The following is a 13430-nucleotide window of genomic DNA, read 5'->3' on the forward strand; positions in this document are numbered from 1 at the left end:
GAGGAAGGGGAAGAAGAGAAGGAGGAGAACATCAACTTGTTATTCCATGTATTTATGCATTCATTGGTTGATTCTTGTATGTGCCCTGACTGGGGATTGAACCTACAACCTTGATGTATCAGGATGACACTCCAACCAACTGAACTGCCTGGCAGGGTCTGTGTTTGTTTTGATAGTCACGCCTCCACTATTGCGTGAGGGGCTGTCACCCTGGTGAGTGTTTCCATGACTACTGACTGACTGCAGACACTCCTTGGGCCCAGACACAAAGCGGGGGCCCAGCCCTTAGGATGCCTCTGCTAAATGCATGGGTTTGATGTTGCCTGGAAGTGAGGGGAGATTACTCAGCCAGTTTTCCAGGATGAATTCTTTAGGTGGGTCACGATTAAGCTGGGACGGTGTCGTGCTGGTTCCCAGGCAGGGAGTAGGGGAGAGTGTCCCAGGAGCTGTGGGTGAAGTCTTTATGCACCATGAAGTGTCACACAGACATTGTGATGCTCCCTGTCCACAGTCCAGCCACTGCACTTCCGCAGCCTCTCCAAGCGCCAGGCGGGCACAGCGGACACCGAGGCTTACTCCCAGCCACCCCACCCCTGCACTGTGTGACAGCAGCAGGACTTAGCACCTCAACCCTGCTCCAGCAATGAGTTCTGATTACTCCGGTCAGGGGTCAGCTTATGTGTGTGGTTATAGAGTTCATAGCTAAGCTTGGTTTTGACGTTTTTTAAAAATTGAGGGGAAAATTAAAATAACATTTTGTGACACTTGAAAATTATATGAAATTGTTAATAGCCATAAATAAAGTGCTATTGAAAAATGGCCATGCCCATGTGCTTATATCTCACCTGTGGCTGCTTTTGTGCAACAAGGACTGTGTGGACCACAAAGCCTAAAATATCCACTACGTGTCCCTTCACTGAAAATGTCTGGCGACTCTGACTCTCCATCAATCATAGTAACCCCATTTCCTCCCCGTGTTCTCCTTATAAGAACCCAGACTAAGCTGAGCAGAGCCTGTGGCCCCAAGTGACAATAATCGTCCAAGGTGATTAGGAGCTGCAAATAGGCCCAAGAAGACTTGCACAGGGAGGACTCTGTCTGGTTCTCACTTCACTGCTACACTTGAAAAAAATGTGGTACTGAAAGCCCATGACTGAGAGGGAACCACTCTCAGGATAGTGACGCTTGGGTAGAGGAGTGATGAGGTGGGCTAACCTGGGTCCTGCAGCCATTGGCAAGACACCAAAACCAATCAGCCGCGATGCCACACACGTGAAGACTTCCGTCGTAAACACCAATTCGTTTCCTCTTCTTAAAAAAATATGTGTTTTTTTTTTTTATTTCAGAGAGGAAGAGAGAGGGAGATAGAAACATCGATGATGAGAGAGAATCATTGATTGGCTGCCTCCTGCATGTCCCCTACTGAGGATAGAGCCAGCGGCCCAGGCATGTGCCTTGACCGGGAATTGAATCAAGACCTCCTGATGCTCAACCACCTAGCCACACTGGCCAGGCGCCAATTAGTTTTCTTATTGATTAAGCTGCTTTGGGTTTAGTTTTGTTACTTGCAGCTCAAAGGACATCTTGAATATGACCATTTGACCCAAAAGTTCTCCTCTCCCCATTCCTTGCCCAGCTGGTTCTATTCATCTTTCAAGCTTCATAGTGAGAAGTAATGTCCTAGGAAGGTCATCTGTGACCTCCTGGACTACATAGTGTCCCTGTGCTGGACACTATCCCTTTCCAGAGGGCTGGGGACTTGCCCTTTTGTGACATACATGGCATCGCTAGTGCTGTGTTATCCCTGCCTTCTTCACTGTCTTCCTGGTCCATCAGGTCAAGGCCATGTTTGTGTCCTCCACTGTATGCTACGTGCCTACAGCAATGCTTGGCAATTGGGTGCTAACTAAGTTGGAAAAACCCACAGCATTTCCCAGCTTGTTTTGTGGAACACCAGTGTCACGTGAGATACTACTTGGTGAGACTCCAAGACATCCTCACTTACCTACGCCTATTGTAGACCCCGTTTTCTTCTGCAGTGTTTCACTCCCATGTCCTCTTCGGACTATACATCCGATGTGGACTCAAGCGTTAGTCAGCATTCCAGGTCGATGTCTAATTAATTTCCGCCCAAACAAAGCTAAGTGGTTTTTACTACCAAACTTCTGAGACCTGTCATGGTGCTGGGCCATGCTGGGGTCCTCATTCCGTGTGGCTAAGAGGGAACTATAACATGCAGCATTTCCCAAACTTAGCTGACAATGGCACCGTTTTTTCTAAGTCAAGTACTATCTTACTGGATTCTATGGGTCTTGTGTGTTTCTTAAAGCGTGTGGAAGGCTGGTTTAGAGACTTTGGGAAAAGACAAAGGCAAAGGCAAAGCATTAAGAGTTCCTCAGTCATCTCCAGCATAAAACAGCCAGCTCGCGAAAGCGCTCCCGGAGCACAGATGCGAGGCACAGAGCCCGGGGTCCTCGGGAGGAGGAAAGTGAGGCAGAAAGCCAAAAGTGGGGGTGGCCCGAGGAGGGTCTCGCACCACTGTCTGAGGGGGCACAGACCGTGCTGACCAAGCCTAAAGGATGCCTGGGCAGATGGACCCAGAGGGGTCCCCTGGAGGCCAGAGCAGGCCCAGCTGGCATCTCAGCTCAGTCATTACTTGGAGGCTGGGATCCAAACTCACCCCAGAAGCTCAGATGGATGGCTCTGGAGACAATTCCTCTGGTGAGGGGGGCACCACAGGGGACGCCACTTTCTGCGTGGTCCCCTCTTGGCTAAGATGTCCGTCCCCACACTGTCAGTGAGCATCTGCAAGGCTGTTATGAAGGTGCTGCCCAGGGAGTGCTCCGGAGGAGGGCTCCAGACCTTGGGTTTCCTCCACGCTTTCTGGGCGCAGCCAGTGTGGGTAGGAGTGGAGGAGCCACCGCCAAATCCAGAGGCAAGAACTCCCGTGGAATCCACGTTCCCCCTTCAAACAGGCGAGGCTTGGTGCCAGCCCACAGGTGATGGGAGAGGGCCCCGTGCCCAGGAGGGAAACCAGGTGTGATGCAGCTCTCCTTTCTAGTGACCGTCTCATGTTGGAACCAACAAAATAAACTAAAAGGGAGAGAGCCGAGAGATTGGGTCTTGGTGCTTCCCCGAGTCCGGGAGCTCTTTTCTGTGTTACAGCTGCAGAGGTGGGCCTCCTCTGAGAAAGAGGGACCAGCCACTAATTCCCGAGGCCTTTCTGGGCCATGCGCCACCCTTGGTATTTTCCACCCGTAAGTGGTTTTGTCTCCCGAGCCCTGGTGAGACCCGGAGAACTGCTATTCGTATTTCACAGAGAAGACGTGAGGCCTGAAGGAGAGGCATGGCCCAAAGACACACCAGAGTGAAGGAAACCTGGGGGTTGACAAGAAGCTCATTATCCTTCCAATAGGCCCAGCACATTCCAGAAAGCCGCCAGGCAGGCGTGGTGGCGGCAGGCAAACCCTCTCTGCCCGCCTCCATCCTGCCTCCCACAGGCTGCCCTTAGCACAGCTGTTAGTCTCTCTGCAGGCCTGGGGCCTGATGGCCAGGGGCATGCTTTCCTGATGCTATGGCTGTGCCACCCAGAGCCGAGACACTCGAGACACTCGTGGGCCATTGATATGACTCGTGAGCTCACTGGGTTCCCTCAGGACAGAATCCTGCCCCTCCTCCCAGAGCAGAAACATCAGCTCCAAGAAAGGGTGTCATCAGGCAGGAAACCAGCTGAGCACAGCGGGGCTGCAGGCGCCAGTGCCATGGGAAGCAGAGTGGACAAAGGGCTGAGTGGTTCAGGTTGCATGGCCGGCAGAGAAGCTGCTGGGGCAACCCTGCCTGGCCCCAGCCGCGGGTTCGATGGGCCAGGATGCTCCCTGCTTCTTCAATAATAAGAATATCTGGGAGTCTCAAAGTCAGAATCTGAGACAGGTGCCCACTGCAGACCAATGGGAAGTCTGAGAGGCACACGGGGTGCGACTATTGGGGTCCATTTGCATGAGGGCCTAAGGAGGCCCAGGAGAGGAAATTAGCTCTGAGAGAAAATGAAGTGATGGTAAACATAGTTTAATAATTTAAGAATTGCAGGAAGAGAAATTATTTCAAAGTAGCATGATGCCTCACACAGCCTTTTGAGACAAATCCTGGAGAGTGTGTGCTACAGACCAAGCAAAAGGGAGAGCGGTTTCCTTAGGACACTGGGCATACAAGCAGCCCACTGGCTTCCCTGTGCAGTGGAGGTGGCACAGGAGGCCTGGGCACTGTTTTATTCACAGAGGACTTGGGGGTCAGGAGTCAGAGAGGTCAGGAACCACAGGACCCACAGAGGGCCTGAGAGCAAGTGGGGCCGGTGGTCCCGCCATTTTGCGGGAGGATGGGGTATAGCATACAGAGTCGGCATACGAGTGTTTGAAATTACACTTTCAACTAGTATTTGTCCGGCTGGTGTGGCCTGGAGAACCCAACGCACAAGAGCAATGCCAGGCCTGCTCTGGGTGGTCCTGGTGACAAGTGCTTTACCACCTGGCTCACGGCAAACACTGAGTTTGCACTTGGTGCATCAGGTCAGGCCTGCCATCCAGTACCCGGAACAGGGTCTGTGATGCTGGCGGAGAAACACCTCTGTCCTAATTCCAATCCAAGCAATTAAGGATTGTCACTTGGACAAGCCACTCAACCTCCCCAAGGAACACTTTCCTCACCGAAAACAGGCAGCAGTGGTTCACCACCCAGTCATCTCGGGGTAAAAGATGATAGGCTGACCTGGGCCCCATGCAGCAGAAGAAGCTTCTGTGCCAAGTGCCCTGTGGGAGGACAGGGCTGGAGGGGGGACGAGGCCCTGCTGCTTCTGTCCGCGTAGAAAGGAGAGCCACCAGCGGGCTCAGGGCCTTCGAAGCATTGTACTTCCCCAAAGAGTTTTCACTGTTCATTTGCTTAATAAACCCTGCTTATTTTTTAAATATAGTTTTATTAATTTCAGAGAGGAAGGGAGAGGGAGAGAGAGATAGAAACATCACTGATGAGAGAGAACCAGTGATCAGCTGCCTCCTGCACTCCCCACACTGGGGATCGAGCCCGCAACCCAGGCATGTGCCCTGACTGGGAATCAAACTGTGACCTCCAGGTTCCTGGGTCGACACTCAGCCACTAAGCCACACCAGCCGAACAGTGAGCCCGTTTTAAATAGCAGAATTAGCTCCTCTTCCCTGGGCTCTGGCCATTGGCTCAGCTCGTTGGCTGACTAATCCTTTTGGGTTTCCTCACTGCAAAGATAGGCTCTCCCCTATTTGTCCTCCATCTCCAGGGCAAAGCACCCAGTAACTGTTTCAAATGAAAAGACTGTGAGCCTTTGCCCTGACCAATTCCCACTGACTGCAGCCCAGATTAATGCGATTTCCATGTAATCAGCACTGACAGCTTCCGAAATGCAGACATCTTGTTCCAAAAGAACACCATCAAGAGAGAAGACAACCCACACAATATGAACAAATATTTGCACAACATATACATGAGGGACTTGTTTCTAAAACACATAAATAACTCTTACAACTTAATGGAAAGACAAATAGCCCAGTTAAAAACGGGCCAAAGATCTGAATAGATATTTTTCCAAAGAAACTATACAAATGGCCAATCGGCACATGAATAGATACTCAACATCAGCAGCCATTAGGGAAACGCAAATCAAAACCACAGGAGATAGGCTGTGAAAAAATACACTCCTGGTGGGAATGTAAAATGGTCCCTTTGAAAAAACAGCCTGGCAATTCCTCAGAAAGGTAAACACAGATTTACCATGTGCCCCAGAAGCCTCACTCCTAGGAATACAGCCAAGGGAAATAAAGCACGCGTCCACACGAAGTGCGTGCACTGACATTCCACACAGCTGACAAGTGAAGAAAACCTCGATTCTCCATGAGCTGATGAATGAATAAATGAGACGTGGCACATCCGTACTGTGGAGTATTACTCGGTCACGAAAAGGGAGCGCTGGTGCTGCTATAATCATTAGCCTTGAGAACGGTGCTCCACGTGAGAGAAGCAGGCCCAGCAGACCACACATGGCAGATGCCACTCGAGGAAACCATCCCGAATGCGTAAGTCCACAGACACAGAAAGCAGGTCACTGGTTGTCAGAGGCCAGAGGGGAGGAGGGGGTTGAGGAGCTATAGCTACAAGTCAAAGATGCGCTTTTTGAGGTGATGAAAATGTTTTTAAAGTGATGGTGGTGACAGTTAGACAGCTCTGGATGTACTAAAATCCACTGAATGATATACTCTAAGTAGGTGAACTGTATGGTATGTGAAGCATATCTTAGCAAAGCTGGTGAAGATAAGTCAGAACCAAGACACAAAAGAGCCAGATTCAGATGTTTGCATTTTTCTGACATCTAACTCTCAAGCTTCTGACTTTGGAAACAAGAGTTTGAGTTCACCTTATCTGTCGAATCCCCTACCACACTGAAAACAGACCTGAGTGTGGAGTAACTACTCAATAAATATTTGCTGAACTGCAAATGATGAAGAGGCAAAAATGAAAACAGGCCACGTGGCCTCTGGCTGAAATGCAGTGTCGCCAGCTAATACTGTCCCAGCCTTTGGGGGAACTGCTCACTCATTTGATTCCTGTCTAACTACAACTGTTAGAGCCCCTGGCTGCAGGGGAACCTGAGGCCCAGGAAGCCCAGTGGCCTGCCTGCGGCTGCAGTTGAAACTGACCGCGGTACAAGTAGTTAGCGTGGCTTGGCTTAGGGAAGGGGGTCCTGAAAACTGGCATCTAATGAACAGCCACGTCCTAGAGCTCGCTGTGCATCCTCTCCTGGCCTCGTTTTCTTTGCTTTAAAATGGAATAACTGCACATGGTCCCTCCCAGTGCTTCCTGTGCAGACAGAATGAGCTAATGGCCTTTAAACCGTGCAAGGCTCTTCCTCCTTCCCTCTGGATGCACTGCACCCAGCTCGCGTGGACAGGGGCGTCCCGCCATGGCTCACCTCTCTTCCCGACCTGGCTGGTGGGGAAGATGTGGAGCACTGAAAAGCAACGTGAAACAAAAGAACCCTCAGGAGTGAGTCTGCTTTCCATCACCACCTCACTGACCGCCCAGGGCCTCTCAACACAGACCATTCTTTCCTCGGCTTCCAGAGGGTCCCATGGCCTGGGCCCCCTGCCCCCAGCATCTCCTCCTCTCCCTCCTTTGCTGGCTCCTCTCATCTCTTTGGTCCCTTCGTCTTGGGCGCCCAGAACGTTGACTGTGATCCTCTTTCTCTATCTACCCTAGCCCAGCCTCCTGTTTCACATGTGACCCACATGCTGATGACCTCCAGCCTCCATCTCCAGTAGAACCCAGTCGCTTGAACTCCAGACTTACTTCCCACTTCCCACTGCTCCTGGCATCTCCGAGAGAATGTGCAGGGCTGCACTAGCCCCATCTCCTCGCCTGTCACAGCGAGTGCCAGCCTGAACCTTGCAAGCCAAACCCTTGCAGTCATGCTTGACTCTTAAACCTCAGGTCTAAACCGACAGGAATTTCTCTTGGCTTTACCTTCAAAGTCTACCCAGAATATCACCACTTTGGGTTTCCTCAGCGGTCACAGCTGGTGCCAGCCCCCGATCCTCCTGGGTGACCGACAACCTCTGAAACGGGTCTTCTCACCCCCTCGCTGCCCCCACAGCCTATCCTCATGACAGCAGAACAGTCCCTTCAACATCCAAGTCTGACCACGACCCGCCTCACTCAGACCTTCCGGTTTAACCTAAAGAGCCTAAAGAACTCCGGTTTAACCCAGAGGCTTGACTCTTACACCCACACTCAGACCTCACCTCTGCTTCTCCACCTTCGCTCAGAGTGGACCAGCTGCAAAGCCATCACTTGTGTCCTGAACCCGCAGGGCTGTGAGGCGTTCCCCAGCCACCTCTTCCCTTTGACCTTTCCTACCCCTTTCCCTGCTTCATTTTTCTCCTTACTACTCATCCCTGGCCACACACACACACACACACACACATGGTTATTGTTCATATTCTTCATGAGGCAAGGATTCTGGTTTGTTTTAGTTCACACTTTATGTCCAGGGCCCAGAACAGGGCCTTGTCCACAGCAGGCACCAAACACATCTTTGTTCAGTGAATGAATTTATGAACCAAGGTGGAAGCCCTGGCATAGACATCGCCTTTGAGGGGGCTGTGAAGGCTACAGTGGGGAGCAGTGGCCAGGAGTCCCCAGTGCTCCAGGGCAGCTGCTGGAGGAGGCGGTTTGACTTCGACTCTGCAGGAGAGGACGGGACAGCAGGCAGCGCCTTACCTCCTGTGGTCCCAGCCCATGGCCACGGTGTGGTCTAAGCAGCTGCTTTTGCTGGCATTGGGTGGCAATGAGGAATATAATGCGTGAGATACAGCGGGTGCTGGCAGCTGCCCATGAGGCAGCAGATGCAATAGGAAGTCTTTGCAGAGCCGGGTAGGGTTCTCCCCGTTTTGCATGGCAGCAAAGTTGATGGGCTATGTATTAGAGCCTGGCCTGAGGCCAGCCTCGCTGGGCAGATGGGCACCGACAGCCCCCTTGCCCTGACTACGACCACGCATTGACAACATCCAGAACTGTATGGGCTGAGGATGGGGCTTCTGAGAGCTGTGTCCTCCTGACCCAGGACACTGGAGCTGAGCCAGCCTCGGGCTCCTCAGAGCAGCAGGAGGTCTGGCAAAGGGTGCAGGCAGGTGATAAGCAGGGAAGGCTGCTGAGCTGGCAGCACAGAGATCTGCAGAGAAGGGGGAGCGCAGGCCACACACTGTGATGGAGGCAAACTGCTCTCCAAGGTGAAGTGCAGAACAGAAGGGAAGCATGAGGCTGTTGTGAACATTACCAGGAGGTGGGTGTCCAGAGCAAAGGCAGCAGGAGGGGAAAGGCCGCCTGACACACAGCTCTCGTGAATAGCAGCTCATTCATGCCTCAGCCAGCCTGAGGCAGCCGCAGTCACGCACAACTTACAGACGAAAGTCCCAGGCCAGGCAGCTTTCAGCGTCTATGGCAGTGGTTCTCAACCTTGGTTGCACATTAGAATCACCTGGGAACCTTTTTAAAATCTTGATTTCTGGGCCTCATCCTCTGGAAATTCTGTTTCTTTGTTATGGAGTGAGGCCACAACATTAGTAACAAAGAAACAAAATTTCTGGAGGATGAGGCCCAGAAATCAAGATTTTAAAAAGATTCCCAGGTGATTCTAATGTGCAGCCAAAGTTGAGAACCACTGATTTATGGGCTGCTTTCTCCTGAACAGCCAGCTGGGTCTTGTTAGCTCTATCGTCATCTATGAGAAGGCCCAGGGCCGCTGCCCCATCTGGCAGAAGCAGGCAGCCTAGATACCGCTGCAGACCAGGGGAGGGGCCTGTTATGGGGAAGGGCTCCAGGAAGAGCCCTGAGGCAGGTCCCTTCGGGGAGAGCCTGGGCCTGGGGAGGCCTGGGGGGCTCTGCTCCTGCCAGGCCCAGGGACAGGGCTCTGGTGCGTGGCATCAGGCCCATTTTGTGTTATTACTTCGAAATGCTTCTTCACAGCTGCACACAGCCAGGGAGTGAGTGGTCTGTGGGCGCTGTACCTGCCAACCCAGCCAGCGAGACTGCCCTGCTGCTGACACTGCGTTTCACCCTGGTCACTGGGCACCGCCCACTGCTTCTGCTCCAGACAGGGCCTCAGCCATGCCCTCAGAGGCAGGACAGCTCTGCCAACTGCTGCGCCCGCCCTGGCGGCTCCCAGGCCTGGCAGGCAGTGGGCAGGCCAGACCCCACAGGCTGACCTTCCTTCCTCTTCTGCATAATAATATGTCTGATGGGCATGGCCTCCAGTGCACGTGGTGCTGAGTAGCTGATGTCTCAATAGGGCCAAAGAGACCTCCCCCTCTCTGTGTAGTCAGCATGCGTGTTTCTCGCGGGGCTGGAGAAACACATGTTTTGGAAACAATCCAAATCTTCTCTGGTGAGCCACAGAAGGCCCTTCATGGCAGATATGGTAGCCACACTGCCCAAGGGAGGGCCAGGCGTCATGGGAGGGAAGGCTGATGCCCTGATGGGCAGGAAGCCCGGTGCCCTGGGGAGCGGAAGACCCCTGGCCTGTTACAGCCCCTCTGGGCTGGATCACAAATGGCAACTCACACTAGGAACACAGTGCAGCACCCACCTTTGTGGGCACAGCCCGGCTCGCGTGGGAGAACGTCCCCCTTCTCACCCCCACCCCACCTCCTGGGCCTGGAAGAGCAAAGACCGGGCCTAGAGCACCCTTAGCCTCCTCCTTGGGGACTGGGGCCTTTGGAAGGGGTGAGAAGCATAACTGACTGCAGGTGAGGCTCAGGACTCTGTGTACCTCCTAAATCAGTGATGGCGAACTTTTTGAGCTCGGCGTGTCAGCATTTTGAAAAACCCTAACTTAACTCTGGTGCCTTGTCACATATAGAAATTTTTTGATATTTGCAACCATAGTAAAACAAAGATTAATATGTTTGATATTTATTTTATATATTTAAATGCCATTTAACAAAGAAAAATCAACAAAAAAAAATGAGTTCACGTGTCACCTCTGACATGTGTGTCATAGGTTCACCATCACTGTCCTAAATGCTCGGGAGAGGAGAAGGAAGTAGTTGCTGTGCTGCAGCCTGAGGGGGCATGCGGGGAGCGGGAGCTGTAGGAGGGGGCGGGGACAGCGGGGCATCAGGCTTCATGGGCCTAGTGCTTTTCTTTCTCTCTCCATCTTTCCTTTTTTAAGGGAAACGCACTAAAGGGCTTAGACTTAATTAGGCCGCGGAAGACGTGATCCTGGGTCTGTGTGGCGGGGCGGGTGCCGGGCACCTTTCTCCCCAGTCCTGTTAGTACTACTGCAGCCTCGGGGAGGCCGAAGGCACCGTCTCTGACCCCTGTGCCCACGTAGCCAGGGGTCAGGCTCGAGGAGGCCCGTGTGGGATGGAAGGCACCTCAAAACCCCATACACTCTGGTTCTCAAACTGTGGCTCAGCTCCCACCTGTTGGGATCCTGTAGTGATCTTATTTGAACAAAAGATTTAACCACTAACAGGAAGTTTGACAACCACTGACCTATTCTGATCATCTCACTTTAAGACGAGACCTCCGGGACTCTCGAGGGAAAAAGCTTGTCTGAGCTCACACCGCAGACCAAGGACCAAGCTAGGACTTGAGCCAAGTCCTATCTTGATGTTGAGTCCACTGTTCTGGTCCCTAGCACCCCCCAATTATTTGATCTGCCGCTAGCAATGTCCTTCCAACAGACCCTCCCCCTGCGTCAGACCTGCACAGGCATCACAGTGTCTCCCGCTCCCACGGCCCTGCTGGACAGCCACTGGTGGGCGCCCACCAGTCACCCAGTCACCCAGTGCAGCCCCAGGACTTTCACAGGAGAGAGGAAGAGTAGGCTGAAAGGGGGAGGAGCCAGCATGCCTGTCTCCGAGCTGAGTCTGCCTGTCCCCGGTGTGTGCTTATGGGGTGCTGAGGACGCTATGGGGCCGCCTCCTGATGCAGCCACAGCAGTCGCCGCGCGGGACATGGAGACACCTTACTTTCTCCTTCATAGCCACCGCCTGTCCTTTCCCATCAGTGACCACATCCTAAGTTGACCTCCAAAATGACATTTTACTCCATTTTCCTTCCTCTACCTTCTCTCTTAGAGAGGCCCAGGCCTCCTCACCTCTCCTATGTTAGCTGTCTTCCGTGTCTACCTTAGTAGAGCCAGCACTCTCCAAGGACTGGGCACATACCAGTGCTCAGTAGATAGTCATTGAAAGGATGAATGGCCCGGCTGGTTTGGCCCAGTGGTTGAGCGTTGACCTATGAACCAGGGGGTCACGGTTCGATTACTGGTCAGAGTACATGCCCGGGTTGCAGGCTCAATCCCCAGTGTAGGGCATGTGGGAGGCAACCGATTAATGATTCTCTCTCATCATTGATGTTTCTATCTCTCTCCCTATCCCTTCCTTTCTGAAATCAATAAAAATAATTTTTTTAAAGAAAGGATGAGTGAATAAATGGATGGATGGATGGACTGAAAGGCTACTGCAACAGTCTTTGAATTGACCTCTCTTTTTAAAGTTTGATCCTTTTTAATAGGCCCTCCATCTTACCACTAAGATGACTTAACTAAAATGCAAATTACCAAGGCACTCTCCTTATTTAAACCCCCTTGAAACTCCCAAACAATGCTCAAGCTCCCTCGTCTGGCCCAGAGTCTCCATGGTGGGGCTAGGTCCACTCCAGCCTCGCCTCCTGCACTCCCTCTCCACCCCACGCGGCCTTCCCTGTCACGAGGCCCACTTCCCTCTTCTTGTAAACCTGCTCAGGGGACAGCAGCCTGGAGAGCCTTCCTGCCTCTACCCGTTCCCAACTGGCTGGCACCTGGCCACTGGGTCCAGAGTCACATCTCCATCCTGCAGGTGCCACCTGAGTAGCTCAATCTGTGTCGTTATTCTGTCCACTCCTCGAAACCAAGTCCCATGCCTTCTCATCTCTGCCCCCCTCACCAGGCCCAGGCCCAGCACAGCAGCTGAGGTGGGTCTTCAGATCAGCAAAGTTATCCCCAAGGGCTCATGCTGAGAAGCAGCGCCTCGGCAGAGACCTCCCCACGGAGCATGCTCAGCAGGGCGGGGGGCCAGCTTATCTCGGCCTCCCACTGGGAACTCAACTGTGGGAGAGCCAGGCCTCTCCGTGGCCACTTTCCGATGGGGGGTAGGGCAGGAGTGGGCAGGAAGGGGGAGCCCTCCCGTCCCCTAAGTGACAGAGTGCCCATCACCCGGGCACCACTGAATTCTGGCCAGTGTCCCAAGCGGGACCAAAAGTCCTCTCTCTGGTGCCAGCTGGCTTCCAAGAGGGGGGCCCAGGGCTCACCCACAGAGGGACATGCTCAGCCCAACCCAGTGCACGCATGTCACGGGCACTCTCACCCTCAAATATTTCTGAATATTTATTATGTATCCTGATACTTGACTAAATTCAATGATCAGTTCTAGTAGTTTTGGGTGGAATGCTTAGGGTTCTCAATATACAGTATCATGCCATCTGGAAAAAAATCAGTTTTACTTCTTTTCTAATGAGGATGATTTTTATTTCCTCTTGTTATTGCATGGCTAGGATTTCCAGGACTATCTGAACTAATAACAGACAAACATGCAAATTGACCATACCTTCGCTATGCCTTAAGCCAAGCTCACCAACCAATCAGAGTGACTATATGCAAATTAACCCAACCAAGATGGCGGCCAGCAGCCACTGAGCTGGAGAAAGCAGGAGGCTTGCTTGCCCCAATGATAGAGGAAGCCAAGCTACCTCAGCAGCTCTGAGCTCCACTCAAAGCAACAAAGTTTCAATTATAGAAGGTAAATAAATCCCAGAATTAAAAAAAAATGAAAAAAAGGAGAGGCTGGGAGCTTCCGTCGCTGGAGGGGCTC

The 13430-nt window shown here is 52.5% G+C and overlaps 1 protein-coding gene across 3 annotated transcripts in view; it reads right to left on the reverse strand.

The window, feature by feature from the left end:
• GRIK4 (glutamate ionotropic receptor kainate type subunit 4) overlaps window positions 1–13430 on the reverse strand; it is a 249226-nt gene that overhangs the window by 145329 nt on the left and 90467 nt on the right. The window lies entirely within an intron of this gene.

This window comes from Myotis davidii, unplaced genomic scaffold (genome assembly GCF_000327345.1).
Source record: "Myotis davidii unplaced genomic scaffold, ASM32734v1 scaffold799, whole genome shotgun sequence".
In the NCBI taxonomy this organism is placed as follows: Eukaryota; Metazoa; Chordata; class Mammalia; order Chiroptera; family Vespertilionidae; genus Myotis; species Myotis davidii.